Genomic DNA, 16794 nt, shown 5'->3' with positions numbered 1-16794 from the left:
AAAATAGAAAAATCCATCCTAAAATGTATAGGGCATTTCAAGGAATCCCAAATAGCCAAAATAATCTTGAAAAAGCAGAAAATGTTGAGAGTCTCACATTTCCTAATTTCAAAACTTACTACAAAGTTCTAGTAATCAAAACAGTGTGGCACTGGCAAAAAGGTAGATGAAACAATGGAATAGAATAGAGAGCCCCCAATTAGATCCTTGTGTGTGTGTATATATATATATATATATATATACTGGAGGCCTGGTGCACGAAATATGTGCATGGGAGAGGGGTGTCCCTCAGCCCAGCCTGCACCCTCTCCAATCTGGGACCCCTCGGGGGATGTCGGACATCCCTCTCACAATCCAGGACTCCTGGCTCCTAACCACTCACCTGCCTGCCTGCCTGATTGTCCCTAACCACTCTGCCTGCCAGCCTGATAGCCCCATAACCACTCCCCTGCTGGCCTGATCACCTCCAACCGCCCTCCCTTGCCAGCCTGATTGCCCCCAACTGCCTTCCCCTGCGGGTCTGAGGGGACTGGGGAACTGAGGCTGGATGAGGCAGGGCTGAGGGGACTGGGCGCCACTATCTTGTGGCTGTGGGAGCCACCATCTTGTGAGGGCATGGCAGTCAATTCACATATTCCCTCTTTATTGACTGTGGGGCGCCACCATCGTGTGAGGGTGTGACAGTCAATTTGCATATTCCCTCTTTATTAGCTAGAAAATATATATACTAGTGGCATGGTGCATGAAATTCATGCACGGGGGGAGGTTCCCTCAGCCAAGCCTGCACCTTCTCCAATCAGGGACCCCTTGGGGGATGTCTGACTGACAGTTGAGGCCTTATCCCACAGGTTATAGGTTATAGGGCTCAGCTAGGCTGGCATGTCCTGGGCATAGCTGAGCCCTACAACCTCCCCACAGGGATCGGGCCTAAACCAGCAATCTGACACACCTCTCACAATCTGAGACTGCTGGCTCCTAACCACTCACCTTCCTGCCTGCCTGATTGCCCCTAACTGCTCTCCCCTGCTGGCCTGATTGCCCCTAACTGCCTCTGCTGACCTGATCGCCCCTAATTGCTCTCCCCTGCCGACCTGATCTCGCCCCCAACTGCCCTCCCCTGAAGGCCTGATCTCGCCCACAATGGCCCTCCCCTGCTGACCTGATCTCACCCCCAACTGCCCTCCCCTGCCAGCCTGGTTGCCCCCAACTGCCCTCCCCTGCCAGCCTGATCTCACCCCCAACTGCCCTCCCCTGCCAGTCTGATTTCCCCTAAGCCCCTACCAGCCTGATCTCGCCCCCAACTGCCCTCCCCAGATGCTCTTGGCAGACAAAAATACATAATCCCTATTTCTGGACTGATAGCCAGCCATATGCACTATACTGCCAAACTGGTCATTAAAAAATTGAACTGCTTTCTTACACCTTACACCAAACAGCTGTTGCCCTTAAAATCCCTCCTCAGCCCCCACCTTAGGTTCTGCATTCGCAGTTCACCCAGATTAGGTTCTGATTGGTCAGTTTCTATGCCAGTCAGTGTCAGAAGCTCCGCCTCCTAGGCAGCCATTGGCTCCTCACAGTTCACCAGATTTGGTTCTGATTGGTCGGTTTCTATGCCAGTCAATGTCTCCAGGCCTATCTCTGGGCCTGATCAGAGAGGCGGGGCTGATCAACAGCCACCCCAGGCTGCTGGCAAGCGGGCTGAACAGCTGATATCTCAGAGAGAGAGAGAGAGGCACAGCTGCTGGCAAGGCCCAGAGAGAGACCCTGCTTCTCTCTCTCTCCGGGCTCTCCAGCAGCCATGGTAGCTGCTGATCAGCCCAGACTCTCTCTCTCCCCAAGAGATCAGCAGTTCAGCCCACTCACCAGTCCCTGCCCACCGGAGCCTGCTGCGCATGTAGCCTGGCATTTGCTTGAGCCTTTGGTCATTTTGGATGTTACAGACCCTGGGTTTTTATATATTAGGATATGGTTGAATGATGTCAACAAGGGTGTCAGACCATTGAATTGAGGAAAGAACAGTCTTTTCAACAAATGGTGCTGGGACAACTGGTTATCTACAAAGAAAAGAATAAAGTAGGGCCCTGACATATACAAAAATTAACTCAAAATGGGCCAAAAACCTAAACTATAAAACTCAGAATAAACATAGGGGGAAAGGTCGATAATATTGGATATGGCAATGATTTCTTGGATATGGTAAACTTTATGTTATGTATATTTCACCACAATTTTTAAAAAAATAAAAATTTACATTCTTGGCATCTTCAAATGTTTCACAAATATTTGCAAAGTTTATCTGTGTTTCTTCTCCTACTGAGCCAATAGTCCTAATCTTCTCAAGGTTCCTGCTAATCAATGCTATAAGAACCTCCTAATCTCTGGCATACCCTTGCTTTTCTTGACCGAGGCTGAATCTAAGATTATAGGAGTTGTTGAAAATGTGACTTGTTGAAAGAAAAGACATGGAGTTTCCAATTTTGTTTCCATAGTATCTCTGAAAAACTCAGCTCACTTCATAATGAATGAGGTAATACTGAAAGCATTCTCTTTAAAAGTCAGAAACAAGACAGATGACTTGTTGCTCTGCTTCTATCCAACATTGTTAAGGCCCTCACACTAACGAAAAATCAATGCAAAGAAAACGATTATAAAAGAATGACAAATTGTCATTATTCACAGCTGCTATGGTGGTCTTCAATGGCCCCCAAAATAAGAGGCACTATCAAAATTTAGGAGAAATTTTTGCAACAGTGCTAGATATAAAATCAATATGCAAAACTCAGTTCCTGCATATTAATAATATGTAGAAAATGTAATTTATTTATCATAGAAATTAAGGAAAAGCTATCTAGCACCTAGCACTGATGTTGATCTTCAACCTCTGTGTTTGGGCCAAGTTTTGGCTTGGATGTGGAAAGGTCAAATGCCTACATTAATGTAATTTCTTGTATCCCTGAATCTGCGTATAAGCATACGACTGTCAGTTACCATTAGTAACACAAACAAAGCAAGTCATTAGATTTTATTGCTAGTATCTAAATATTTGCTTTAAGAATACTGGTATAGGTTCACATTTTATATGTAACTTGGAGGGAAAGTCTTAGATTCTTTTTATGTTGAAGTGTTGATTGTAGTATAACTGCATATTATTTCAGAAATGCAATTTTGCAATGATTAATGAAGATTGTGAAAGCAGTTGATTTTAGCAGACAAACAATGCTTAAGAGCTTCCAAATAGCTGAATAAATAAGGAAAAAGACTTCAAGTTAATATGAATGTTAAGAGACTGCATTAGCTAGGTAAATATAGGAGGCACATTGTCATTTTTGAACCAAGAAACATTCCTAAAACTTTATGTAATTATACAGGCACAATACTAAGAATTAGATTATGTAATTATTTTAGTCATCATAGAATTGTTTGGCATACTAAGCATTCATTACACTAAACAAAATAATCTTTAAAACCTGCATTTAATTTTCAGTTCATTTCATTTAGATCATGAGATCTTAGAGAAAAACTATTGTTTGGGAATCCTTCATATCTCACAAAGATATATTTAAAGTATATTGTTCTGTTGGCCACTTCAAAATTTCTCTGGAAAGAAAAGATTTAGTCAGTAAATACATTAAAAAATATGCAGATGAAAGTTTCAGAGAAGAAAATTATATACCTCAAAGTATCTGACTTGCCCTGGACAGTCTGGCTTAGTCAGTAGGTACATCATGCTGTGCACTGAAACGTGGTGGATTTGATTCCGGGTCAGGCACATACCTAGGTTGTGTTTCAATCACTGACACTGGCTGCCAGCATGTGGGTGTTTCTCTCTCTCACACATTATTGTTTTTCTCTCTTACTCTCTCTCTCTCTCTCTCTCTCTCTCTCTCTCCCTTCCTTCCTCCCTCCCCTTCCCCTCTCTCTAAAAATCAGTGAAAATGTCCTCAGGTGAGGATTTTAAAAAAAAAGTATCTGGAGAGAAACCAAGATGGCGGCATAGGTAAGCACCTAAACTGCTGCCTCACACAACAATTTCAAAACTACAAGTAAAAGACAGAACGGACAGCATCCAGAACCACAGGAAAGCTGGCTGAGTGGAAATTCTACAACTAGAAGGAAAGAGGAAAGCACACAGAGAATCAGAGGAGCTGCAAAAGGCTGAGGTACGGAGACACGCGTGCAGAGAGGAAGGGCGGCTGAGTGCCTGGCTGGCTCTCTCTGGCGGGAGGGGAAGGAAGCCCCCACTGCACTGAACCCCAGTTCCGACTGCACTGAACCCCAGGTCTGGGCAAAACCCTGTGGACCCAGAGGGGGAGTCTTAACTGTCAGGAAGAGAAAAAGACACACGGAGACTTGGAGACTCGGAGGAGCCCTGGCAGGCAGGGTTCTGGAGGTGCACTTGCACGAGTGCGCGCAGAGAAGACTGACTGCGGAGGTTCCCGCTGGCTTTCCCTAGCGGAAAGGAGTCAGAAGCTCCTGACTGCACTGAACCCCAGTTCTGGGCAAACTTCTGGGGACCCACGCTTTTACGGAGGGAATCTGGACTGTCAGGCAGAAACTCAGGGGAGCCATGGAAGGCAGAGGTCTGGAGGCGCGCGCGCAAGGGCAGGGCTAAAGGGGACTCCGCCCCATCCAAGCTGAGCACAGAGGCTTTTGCAAGTCTTGTCTCATAAGGGTGTCTCCAGCACAGAAGTTCTCCTAGCTTAGACACAGCTGATACTCACAGTCAATTGGCCTGGAGGTCAATTCCTCCCAGTGATACCAACAACAATCAAGGCTTAACTACAACAAGACTGTGCACACAGCCCACAAAGGGGTGCACCAAGAGTGTCCACCTCAGGTAACTGGGGAGGCCGAGCCACTGGGCATATAGGAAACCTAGCACACAAAGCTACCCTACCAACTCAGGGAAGCAGCGAAAATGCAAAAACAAAGAAACAGATCACAAACGAAAGAAATGGATGAAAACAAGCGACTGGATATAGACTTCAAAACCACGGTTATAAGGTTTTTCAAGAATTTTCTAGAAAAGGCCGATAAATCTAGCGAGACCCTCGAGGATATGAAAAAGGACCAACTAGAAATTAAGCATACACTGACTGAAATAAAAAATATTATACAGAGATCTAACAGCAGACTAGCGGAACACAAGAATCAAGTCAAAGATTTGAAATACAAAGAAGCAAAAACACTCAACCAGAAAAGCAAAAAGAAAAAAGAATCCAAAAAGTTGAAGATAGTGTAAGAAGCCTCTGGGACAACTTCAAGCGTACCAACATCCAAATTATGGGGGTGCCAGAAGAAGAGAGAGAGCAAGATACTGAAAACCTATTTGAAGAAATAATGACAGAAAACTTCCCCCACGTGGTGAAAAAAATAGACTTACAAGTCCAGGAAGCACACAGAACCCCAAACAAAAGGAATCCAAAGAGGACCACACCAAGACACATCATAATTAAAATGCCAAGAGCAAAAGACAAAGAGAGAATATTAAAAGCAGCAAGAGAAAAACAGTTAGTTACCTACAAGGGAGCACCCATACGATTGTCAGCTGATTTCTCAACAGAAACTATGCAGGCCAGACGGGAGTGGCAAGAAATATTCAAAGTGATAAATAGCAAGAACCTACAACCAAGATTACTCTACCCAGCAAAGCTATCATTCAGAATGGAAGGCCAGATAAAGAGCTTCACAGATAAGAAAAAGCTAAAGGAGTTCATCACTGCCAAACCAGTATTATATGAAATGCTGAAAGATATTCTTTAAGAAGAGGAAGAAGAAGAAAAAGGTAAAGATAAAAATTATGAACAACAAATACATATCTATCAACAAGTGAACCTAAAAATCAAGTGAATTAAAAATCTGAGGAACAGAATAGACTGGTGAATATAATAGAATCAGGGGCATAGAAAGGGAGTGGGCTGATAATTCTCAGGGGGATAGGGGTGTGGGGGGTGCAGGAAGAGACTGGACAAAAATCATACACCTATGGATGAGGACAGTGGGAGGGAGGTAAGGGCAGAGGGAGGGGTGGGAACCGGGTGGAGGGGAGCTATGAGGGGAAAAAGGAGAAACAATTGTAATAATCTGAACAATAAAGATTTATTAAATTTAAAAAAAAGTATTTGGCTTTTCCCTTCACCTCATTGCAAATGTGAAATTTACCAGCTGCAGGAGGACTAACAGCTGTCAGCTCTCAGAATCTATTGTTCTGCATTAGAATATCAAACTTAAAATTTTGTTACTAAAAATTTTAGTGTAAAAATTAAAATTTTCTGATGCATTTTTATATCTATGTGTGTGTGTTTCGGGCATATCTATACTAATAAAAGGGTAATATGCTAATTAGACTGGGTGGACCGGACATATTCCGGTCATCCAGTCCTCCTTCCAGACAAAGCCACGGTGGCAGGGGCCGAGGCAGAGGCGGTTAGGGGTGATAAGGCCAGCAGGCAGAGGGGTTAGGGACAGTCAGGCTGGCAGGCAGAGGGGTTAGGGGCAATCAAGCAGGCAGGCAGAGGGGTTAGGGGTGATCAGACAGGCAGGCAGAGTGGTTAGGGGCAATCAGGCAGGCAGATGAGTGGTTAGGAGCCAGCAGTCCTGGATTGTGAGAGGAATGTCCGACTGCCGGTTAAGGCCCCATCCCAGGGATTGGGCCTCAACCGGCAGTCGGACATCCCCTGAGAGGTTCCAGATTAAATAGGGTGCAGGCTGGGCTGAGGGACCACCCCCAGCCCCCCATGCATGAATTTTGTGCACCAGGCCTTTAGTATTATATATTTAGTTTTCTGAGAGTCACCATTGTCCACAACATTGGCTAGATATCTGTTTTGACACTGGTTATTTGGTATTTGGCAAAAATATATTTGGTGCATCACTAGTAACTCCAAATACATGTCAATGTTATTTGTTAGACCATTATGGAGAACATTTTGAAACTTATTTGAAAACCATTATAGAATACCTTAAAATAGAGCAGTACATTCAAGACTAGTAATACTAAAGATCATAAAGATATTATTTTCCCCAAAATTGATATATTGGTTCAATATGATTTTAATCAAAATCCCAAGATGGATTTTTGTGGAATCTGATGAGTTAATTATAAAATTTCTGTGGAGGGCAAAGAGCCAAGAATAGCAAAGACACTCCTGAAGGAAGACACAGTGGAAGACTTGGCCAATATCAAGACTTATAAGGTTATAATAATTAACCCCATGCTGTGGTACTGCTCCATGGATGAACCGGTTGAACAGAAGAGCTCAGAAACAGACCTATTTATATTTATAAATTTAATTTTCATAATTTTTGTACTTTGTAAATATGAATACCTATTGATGGGTGAGATTAAAATGTGAAATTATTTAGCATAAAAATATAGAAATTTAATTTAATCAGCATATTAAGAAACTTCCCAAGAAAGGAAGATGTCTAAATATTAGCCCTTCACCTTACTTTACCTCCTACATAATTGAGAGGTTGATTTTTATTATAGTTAATTTACCCCCTGTGATTATCATCCCACAAGTAAAAGGCTCACATTCACACTTTTAGAAATCCTAATAATTGTGTGTAATCAAAATACTATAGCATACAGAACACACTGTGTCTGCCTTGTGTTTTAAGTGGACAAATTATTATTATATGGATTTGTTTGGGCTATCCTTAGCAACAGGATCTTGGCAGCTCAAGCGAAGCTCAAGCTAAGCACAGCCATCTTTTCTAGGAAGAGAGAGAAAACTATCCAGCAAACCAGTCAAAGTTTTAAATATCCCACAAAAATGATGACTCATTCTATGACTCCAATACTGTAAAATCTCTAAGGAGGTGAACTTTGAGAGATCTCAGAGTGAATTATTTTATTTTATTTTTGGTCTGTGCCTCTGTTTTTTAAATAAGCCTTTCCATTTCCATATCCACTCTACGCTTACACAGCCACGCCCACGTTACAAGGTATTTGTCTCCACATTCTCTGCCATGGTTCTCCGATGAGCACAGCACTTACGCCTCTCTTCCTAATGTGATATTAAATTTCACAAGCGCAGAAACCATGACCTCTATTTTCTCTGTGTACATTGCAATGTCTAGGATGGCATTAGGGGTGGAATAGACTCTACAGAAAAGTTTTGAGGACGGATTATAGTAGTAGGAAATGGCAGAAGTAGGGAAGGAAGGTAGATGGAGAGGATTATATGTAAGTAAAGAGGTCAGAGAGATGGTCTCAAGACTTTAATAACATGGAAACCTATTTATGATATATAATATTAAATTAAAAATCAAATTATAAAATAGTATGTGAAATATTCTATTTTGTTTAGAAAAAACAACACAGTATGTATACATATACACACTCAGACGCATATACGTAATACCCACAGGGACTCTGTCAGAAAGATATTCACCACAATGTAGTGCTTATTTTTATATTATGTGTGATTTTTATTGTGTGTATATCTACTTGTATTTTCTAAATTTTCCAAAACGAACATGTGTCATTTTTGTAATTAAGAAAAAATATTTTAAAAAATAAAACTGAGTTTCCACTTCTAGCTGTAAGAGAATAAATGTCCAGAACTGTCTTTCTGCCGTAACAGAAAATTAGTCGTTGTTTTAAACAAACCATGCACACAGAACAACAGCAATGCTGTTGGGAAACAATGGAGATGAGTCTTTTAAGCAACCTAGATTCAGCCTGAAGGCAGTTTGTGATCTTGGCACAAAACAGCACCAGGGGGTTTCATTGAGTTGAGGAGGTAGGATTGGAGCCTGGGGAAGCTTAGGCAACTAAAATTTGTGAGGCAGAGTAGAGAACAGGAAGAAGTCATATAAGCAAAGAGCTCAAAAATCTGCATATGGGTTCTCTTGAGTCTTTAGTTAGAAACTATTTGCTCATGATCAAGGTAAAATGCCTTAGTTTGCAAAGAGCATATTCCAGGGAAAGAAGAAGTAGTGGGGAACTGTAAACAGAGCAATTTTTAGAGTTCATACAGAGATAGGAAGTGTTCAAATTCTCTACAGTCAGGCTAGAGAGACCTTGTTTGAATTGTATTATGAATACATGGACAATCAGTGGATTGCCTTAGCAGTGAAACTAAACTAGTCCTATAGGCAAGACTACCCATGCCTGCCTTAAAATAGCTTTAAGACAATAGCTTTCTAGTGAAAGAGTCAAACAAGACTACAAATAGCTTCAATATTTTTAAACACTTTTTTATTTAATAAATCTTTATTGTTCATATTATTACAATTGTTCCTCTTTTTTCCCCCATAGCTCCCCTCCACCCGGTTCCCACCCCAACCTCTGCCCTTAATCCCCCCCCAACTGTCCTCATCCATAGGTGTACGATTTTTGTCCAGTCTCTTCTCACACCCCCCACACCTCTTTCCCCTCGAGAATTGTCAGTCCACACCCTTTCTATGCCCCAGATTCTATTATATTCACCAGTTTATTCTGTTCATGAGATTTTTTTATTCACTTGATTTTTAGATTCACTTGTTGATAGATATGTATTTGTTGTTCATAATTTTTATCTTTACCTTTTTCTTCTTCTTCCTCTTCTTAAAGAATACCTTTCAGCATTTCATATAATATTGGTTTGGTGGTGATGAAACTCCTTTAGCTTTTTCTTATCTGTGAAGCTCTTTATCTGACCTTCCATTCTAAATGATAGCTTTGCTGGGTAGAGTAATCTTGGTTGTAGGTTCTTGCTATTCATCACTTTGGATATTTCTTGCCACTCCCGTCTGGCCTGCATACTTTCTGTTGAGAAATCAGCTGACAGTCGTATGGGTGCTCCCTTGTAAGTAACTAACTGTTTTTCTCTTGCTGCTTGTAAGATTCTCTCTTTGTCTTTTGTCCTTGGCATTTTAATTATGATGTGTCTTGGTGTGGTCCTCTTTGGATTCCTTTTGTTTGGGGTTCTGTGTGCTTCCTGGACTTGTAAGTCTATTTCTTTCACCAGGTGGGGGAAGTTTTCAGTCATTATTTCTTCAAATAGGTTTTCAGTATCTTGCTCTCTCTCTTCTTCTGGCACCCCCATAGTTCGAATGTTGGTATGCTTGAAGTTGTCCCAGAGACTCCTTACATTATCTTCAACTATTTGGATTCTTTTTTCTTTTTGCTTTTCTGGTTGAGTGTTTTTGCTTCTTTGTATTTCAAATCTTTGACTTGATTCTTGTGATCCTCTAGTCTGCTGTTAGATCTCTGTATAATAGTTTTTATTCCAGTCAGTGTATGTTTAATTTCTAGTTGGTCCTTTTTCATATCCTCGAGGGTCTCACTAAATTTATTAGCCTTTTCTAGAAAATTCTTGAAAAACCTTATAACTGTGGTTTTGAACTCTATATCCAGTCATTTGTTTTCCTCCATTTCTTTCATTTGTGATCTGTTTCTTTGTCTTTGCATTTTGGCTGCTTCCCTGAGTTGATGGAGTGGCTTTGTGTGCTAGGTGTCCTATAGGGCAGAGTGGCTCAGCCTCCCCAGTTACCTGAGGTGGACACTCTTGGTGCACCCCTTTTGTGGGCTGTGTGCACAGTCTTGTTGTAGTTAAGCCTTGATTGTTGTTGGTATCACTGGGAGGAATTGACCTCCAGGCCAATTGGCTGTGAGTATCAGCTGTGTCTACGCTAGGAGAACTTCTGTGCTGGAGACACCCTTATGAGACAAGACTTGCAAAAGCCTCTGTGCTCAGCTTGGATGGGGTGGTGTCTCAGGGCTGAGCAGACAGCATTGGTTTCCTGTCAGCCCTGCCCTACAAGACCCCTGTGTCTCAGTGTCCCGTGGTAATCACTGTAAGCACCTCTGAGAGAAAGCCGCCCTCGAGTTCCGCCCGCTGCCAGACAGTCCAGTTTCTCCCCAAATGAGTCTGGGTCCCCAGAGTCTTGCCCGGAACTGGAGTTCAGTGCAGTCGGGAGCTTTTGTCTCCCTCCCTCTTGAGAAAGCCAGCCACGCACTCAGTTGCCAGTCCTCTACACGCGCGCGCACATCTCAATACCTCTGCCTCCTGCAGCTCCTCTGAGTCTCAGTGTGCTTTTCTCTTTCCTTCTAGTAGTAGAATTTCCACTCAGCCAGCCTTCCTGTGGTTCTGGATGATGTTCGTTTTGTCTTTTAGTTGTAGTTTTGAAATTGTTGTGTGAGGCAGCAGTTTAGGTGTTTACCTATGCTGCCATCTTGGTTTCTCTCTTTAAACATTTTTAAAATATATTTTTATTGATTTCAGAGAGAGGAAGGGAGAGGGAGAGAGAGACAGAAACATCAATTATGAGAGAGAATCATTGATTAGCTGCCTCCTGCACGCCCCCTACTGGAGATCAAGCCGCAACCCGGGCATGTGCCCTTGACTGGAATCGAACCCAGGACCCTTTGGTCTGCAGGCTGACACTCTATCTACGAAGCCAAAGCAGCTAGGGCTTCAATATTTTTTAAAGTAATATAGTACAATCTAGTAAGAGGTTATCTAAAATTCACAATGGCTGGCAATCAATAAAAAAAATTATTAGACATGCACTAAGGTAAGAAAATGGGAAACATAATTTTTAAAAAATCAGTCAGTAGAAATAGACCTAGAAATTACGGAGATGATGAATTTATCACACAAAAGCATAAGTTATTATACGTTCAATATGCTCAAGAATGTAGTGGAACACATGAAGTTAATGAAGAGAGAAATGGAAGATATTTCTCTGGCTGGGTAGCTCAGTTGGTTAGAGAGCATCATCTTGATACACCAAGGTTGAGGGTTTGATTCCTGGTTAGGGTACATACAAGAAGAAACCAATGAATGCATAAATAAGAGGAACAACAAATCTATGTTTCTCTCTCTCTCTCTTTTCTCTCTCTCTTTCTCTAAAATCACTCAATAAATAAACAAAAATTTAATCTTAAAAGAAAAGAACCAAATGGAAATTCTAGAAATGAAAAATACAATAACTAAAATAAAATTTTATTTAAATAAATTTTATTGATTTTTTACAGAGAGGAAGGGAAATAGAGAGTTAGAAACATCGATGAGAGAGAAACAATCAGCTGCCTCCTGCACACCAACTGGGGATGTGCCCGCAACCAGGGTACATGCCCTTGACCGGATCGAACCTGGGACTCTTCAGTCTGCAGGCCGACGCTCTATCCACTGAGCCACAACTAAAATAAAATTTTATTAGATGTTATTAACAGCATATTAGACACTGAAGATAATAAGGTGAATGAACTTGAAGATATGACAAAAGAAAATTATCCAAAATAAAGCACAGAGAGAAAAACAGTGAAAAACAATGAGCAGAAACTTAGTGCATCAAGGGGCAACATCCAGTGGTCCAACAGATGTGTAGTTGGAAGCTTGGCAAAAAGTTTGTGTGGGGGGGAGTGGTACAGAAAAATAGTTAATGATACAATTTTCTAAATTTGATAAAATGTATAAACCTGCACCTCTAAAAAAACTCAATAAACTCCCAAGAAGAGTTAACACAAAACCACAAGACCTATAATAATGAATATTACTTAAAACCAGTAATAAGAAATAAAATCTTAAAAGTAATCAAAGAAAATAAATATTAAAAGCACAATTAAAAAATGAAAAAAGAGCCGAAACCGGTTTGGCTCAGTGGAAAGGGCGTCGGCCTGTGGACTCAAGGGTCCCAGGTTCGATTCTGGTCAAGGGCATGTACCTTGGTTGCGGGCACATCCCCAGTAGGGGGTGTGCAAGAGGCAGCTGATCAATGTTTCTCTCTCATCGATGTTTCTAACTCTCTATCCCTCTCTCTTCCTCTCTGTAAAAAATCAATAAAATATATTTTTTAAAAATGAAAAAAGGTAAATTGACTCAAATAAAAACATCTGTACTCCATGGAGAAAATGAGAAAGCAAGTCTCAGATTCGAAAAAAATGTCTCATACATATAGCTGACAGTGGACTTGGATCTAGAATACATAAACAACCCAGTAAAGGGACAACTCAACTTTTTTAAATGGGAAAGATATTTGGACAAACACTTCATAAAATAAAGTATGCTACTTTCCAATAAGTACCAGAACATATGCTTAACTTTATGCAAATTACAGACATGCACATCAAAACCACAGTGAGATACTACTACATGCCCTCTAAGTGGCTAAAATTAGAAAGGCTGACAATACCAAGTGTTGATGAGAATGTGGAATAACTGGAAGCTCATATATTGCTGGTGGAGAAATTAAATGCACCCGAGACTTTGGAAATCATTTGACAGTTTCCTGTAAAGGTAAACTCGTGAGACCAGAGGAGGCCCTGGAGCTGGCACAGCAGGTGGCCTTGGCTGCGCTCCTCTACTATTCTCTAAAGACCCTCGCTTCTCTGTAATTTCAAAGTCCTCAGGAAGCTGCCTTCCAAAGAGCAGCTGTGAGGAAACTGCTTTTTGGAAAGCTGAAACCTGGGGGCAGGTCTTCTCCCCAGGCCCTTTGGGAAACGCATACTTGCACCTCCGTGTGAATGAGAATGTCCGGTGCTCGTGTCTTTAAATACCCAGAATTACGGGAGTTTTCCTCACATGGTGACTCCAGCCCCATTGCAGGAGCCTCTCCTGTAGGGGCAGCCTCTCCAGCAGCCCCAGCACCCGGCCTGGGACCCCGGGGCCAAGGAAGGCTGATGGTTCGTGTTCTGTGGGGTCCGGGACCTTGGCTTTTTCAGGCAGGACCTGGGGTGTCAGACATAAGTGTGCCAGCGTGGGCCCTTCCGAACACCTTTCCACCCAGAGCTTCTCCTGCTGTCTGCTTTTCGTTTTTGCAATGAGTATGTGTTACTGTTTTCTATAATGCTAAAACACACATGCCAGAAAATTTACCATCTTAAGCACTGTAAGTGTGTGGTTCAGTAGCATTAAGTACATGTATTGTTGTATAACCATCACCACCATCCATCCACAGAACTTTCTATCTCAAACTCTGTCCTCACTAAACACTAATTCCCATTGCCCCCTCCGCCGGCCCCCACCATTCCACTTTCTGTCCCTGTGAACTTGACTATCTCCTGTAAGTGCAATCAGCATTTGTCCTTCTGTGACTGGCTTATTTCACCCAGCATAATGCCCTCCACGCTCATCCATGCTGCAGACATTTTAAGGCCAAATAACATTCCATTGTGTGGATAGACTAGCTTGTGTTTGTTCATCGAAGCTTCAATGGACACTTGGGTTGTGTTACTTTTTTTAATAAATAAAAATTCTTTTCACTTGGAAAGCAACATTGCGTGACGCTCGTCTCTCAGAAGCTCCTTTCGCAGGGACCGTGGTTCAGGTTGTGTTGGCTCTGACATGCTCTGGATTCTCAGATTGGCGCCGGGACATTTAAAGTGGCACCTGCAGAGCGTGAGGAGGGAATCCGCAGCTCTGGAAAGCGAGCTTCGGTCCCTTTCTCGTGTGCACATGAGTGTGTGCTGTGGGTGTGTCTCCCTCCACGGGCCAGGACCCTACGGAATAATGTCTTCGTCCAGTGGGAAAACACAGCCCTTCCTTCAAAGGCAGGAAAAAATGTGAAAGCTACATTTCATGCTTTTCTTTCTTTCATCGTTCTTTCTCAACTAGCCATATTTTTATTTGCAATTTATAATTGTTGTAAGAAAATCTAAAAATTTCAATGATTAGCCTGGATTTTACTATTCACCTTCATATTGCGCAATGCCGTTTTAAATGCAAACATCAGAGCATTTAATTTGCGTGCGGAATCACTGAAATGACACCATCGTTTGCTGCCTCCCCCTGGATAATGCCTCCAGCAGGGAAGGGGTGGGGGGCGCAGACACCTGCTGCATTGGACTTTACAAACACAGATAGGGAGACAGATGTGTTGGGGATGTGGAGATGGCAGCTCCGGCTGGGGCCCTGCAGCCTGAGTCCAGGCTCAGTGATGCTGCAGCTAGCGAGTGGCCAGGCTTCATGCAGACAGCTCCTCCTCCACTCTCCTGCTTGCCTGGTGGCCTCTGCCCCACAGCGGGGCTCATGCCCTTGACCCAGACCTCTCTCCCAGACCTCACCCAGGAGTCACTGCCTCTCCCAGCTCTCTGCTCCATCTGTACACAGACTCCAGGACCACCTGCCTGTACACCACAGGGGGTACCCGAAAGTCTTCATCACGATCAACAGAGAAATGCCAGGACCAAGCAAGATTGGTTGAGCTCTGGCTCCCATCAGTCCAAGTTCCCTTTCGTCTGTGGCTGCCCTATGCGTGTCCTATGCTTCCTATATTTATCCTCTGCCTCCTTCCAAAAAAGGAGTCGAGGCAGCTGCTTGCCCTGGGTACCTGGAACCATCCCAGAACTGTCTTCTCATTCCAAGTTTAAACAGCAATCTCTCCAAAAATATGGCAAAAGGGAAACTGCCTTCTGTACAATGTCAATCCTCCCTGTTTGCACTGATAGCTGTAGCAACTGCGCTAACCATTTGGTGGAGTCTACGGTGAAACTACCTTGGTGGCTTATAGGGCACATCCGACCTCTCACATGTTCCCTACTTTTTCCCCTAGAAGTTCACTTTCACTTTAATTTGCTGTCTTTTTGTGTTTATATATTTTACACGTCACATTGTGTTTGTATGTGCAGGGAGACAGTGAACAAACTGGCCTGAGCAGTTCCGGTGCTGTTGTTCCACGCTGTCCCCCCGCCCTCACCCCGCAATGTCGTCTCAGTGACCCCCAGACAGTGGGCATCGGAAGGGACGTGCTTACCCCTCAAAAGCTCACAGTACCATCAAATAAACAGACATTTCTCTGCTCTGCTGTGAGAGAAGGTGGGGTGGCTGTCACTCCTCTTCTCGCCACTCACTGCACCCAGGCAGGTAGAGGAGTGACATCTCACACCTGCAGGGCTATTCTTACGAGAGGCAGAGCAGATCACCGCCCTGCCCAGGGTGTCCACAGGGCCACAGGGGCACCGGCGGTTTGGGAAGGACAGAGAGGAGAGAGCAGAGCGGAGCGGACAGGCTCGAAAGAGCGCCCAGCCGCACAGACCTCTGTTTAAGTCATCTGCTTGGTTCTGCTTCCAAAATTTAGGAGATGGGAGTTGGAATATTTATTTTTATTTTTTGGTTAATCCTTACCCTAGGATATTTTTTCTAGTGATTTTTCAGAGAGAGTAGAAGGGAGGAAGAGAGGGAGAGGAGAGAGGGAGGGCAGAGGGCAGGAAGGGAGAGAGAGAGAGAGAGAGAGAGAGAGACAGAGAGAGAGAGAGAGAGAGAGAGAAACATCAATGTGAGAGAGACATATTGATTGGCTGCCTCATACACGCACCCCAAACAGGGCCAGGGATCAAACCTGCAACCCAGGTTCATACTGAGACCCTTTGGTGCATGCTCTAACCACTGAGAAAGCGGCCAGGACAAAATTTTGATTTTTTTAAAAAAAGCATATTCACCACAGAAGAAGTGAAAGGCCAATTAAGTAGGCTGAGGGGTGGGTGCTGAGCTTGGTGAGAGGAGGCCAGGCTGGCATTGCGCTGCCCAGGGACCTCCACTCCCAGACAAGCTTGTTGTTGGTGAGGTCACTTGGGGAGACAGGGCAAATGGGGGCCTTTGGTGGCATGACATGGAGTTCAAACTTTCTTTATAATTACATAGTCATGATAACAAGAACACTGATTTTGCATACTTCCAAGTGAAATCTTTTTAAAAAATCTTACTGTGGCCCTAACCAGTTTGGCTCAGTGGATAGAGCATGGGCCTGTGGACTGAAAGGTCCTGGGTTCCATTCTGGTCAAGGGCACATGCCCAGGTTGTGGGCTTGATCTCCAGTAGAGGGCGTGCAGGAGGCAGCCAATCAATGATTCTCTCTAATCAT

This window comes from Eptesicus fuscus, chromosome 2 (genome assembly GCF_027574615.1).
Source record: "Eptesicus fuscus isolate TK198812 chromosome 2, DD_ASM_mEF_20220401, whole genome shotgun sequence".
NCBI lineage: Eukaryota > Metazoa > Chordata > Mammalia > Chiroptera > Vespertilionidae > Eptesicus > Eptesicus fuscus.
The sequence above is the reverse complement of the archived record's forward strand: the minus strand, read 5'-3'. Positions refer to the sequence as shown.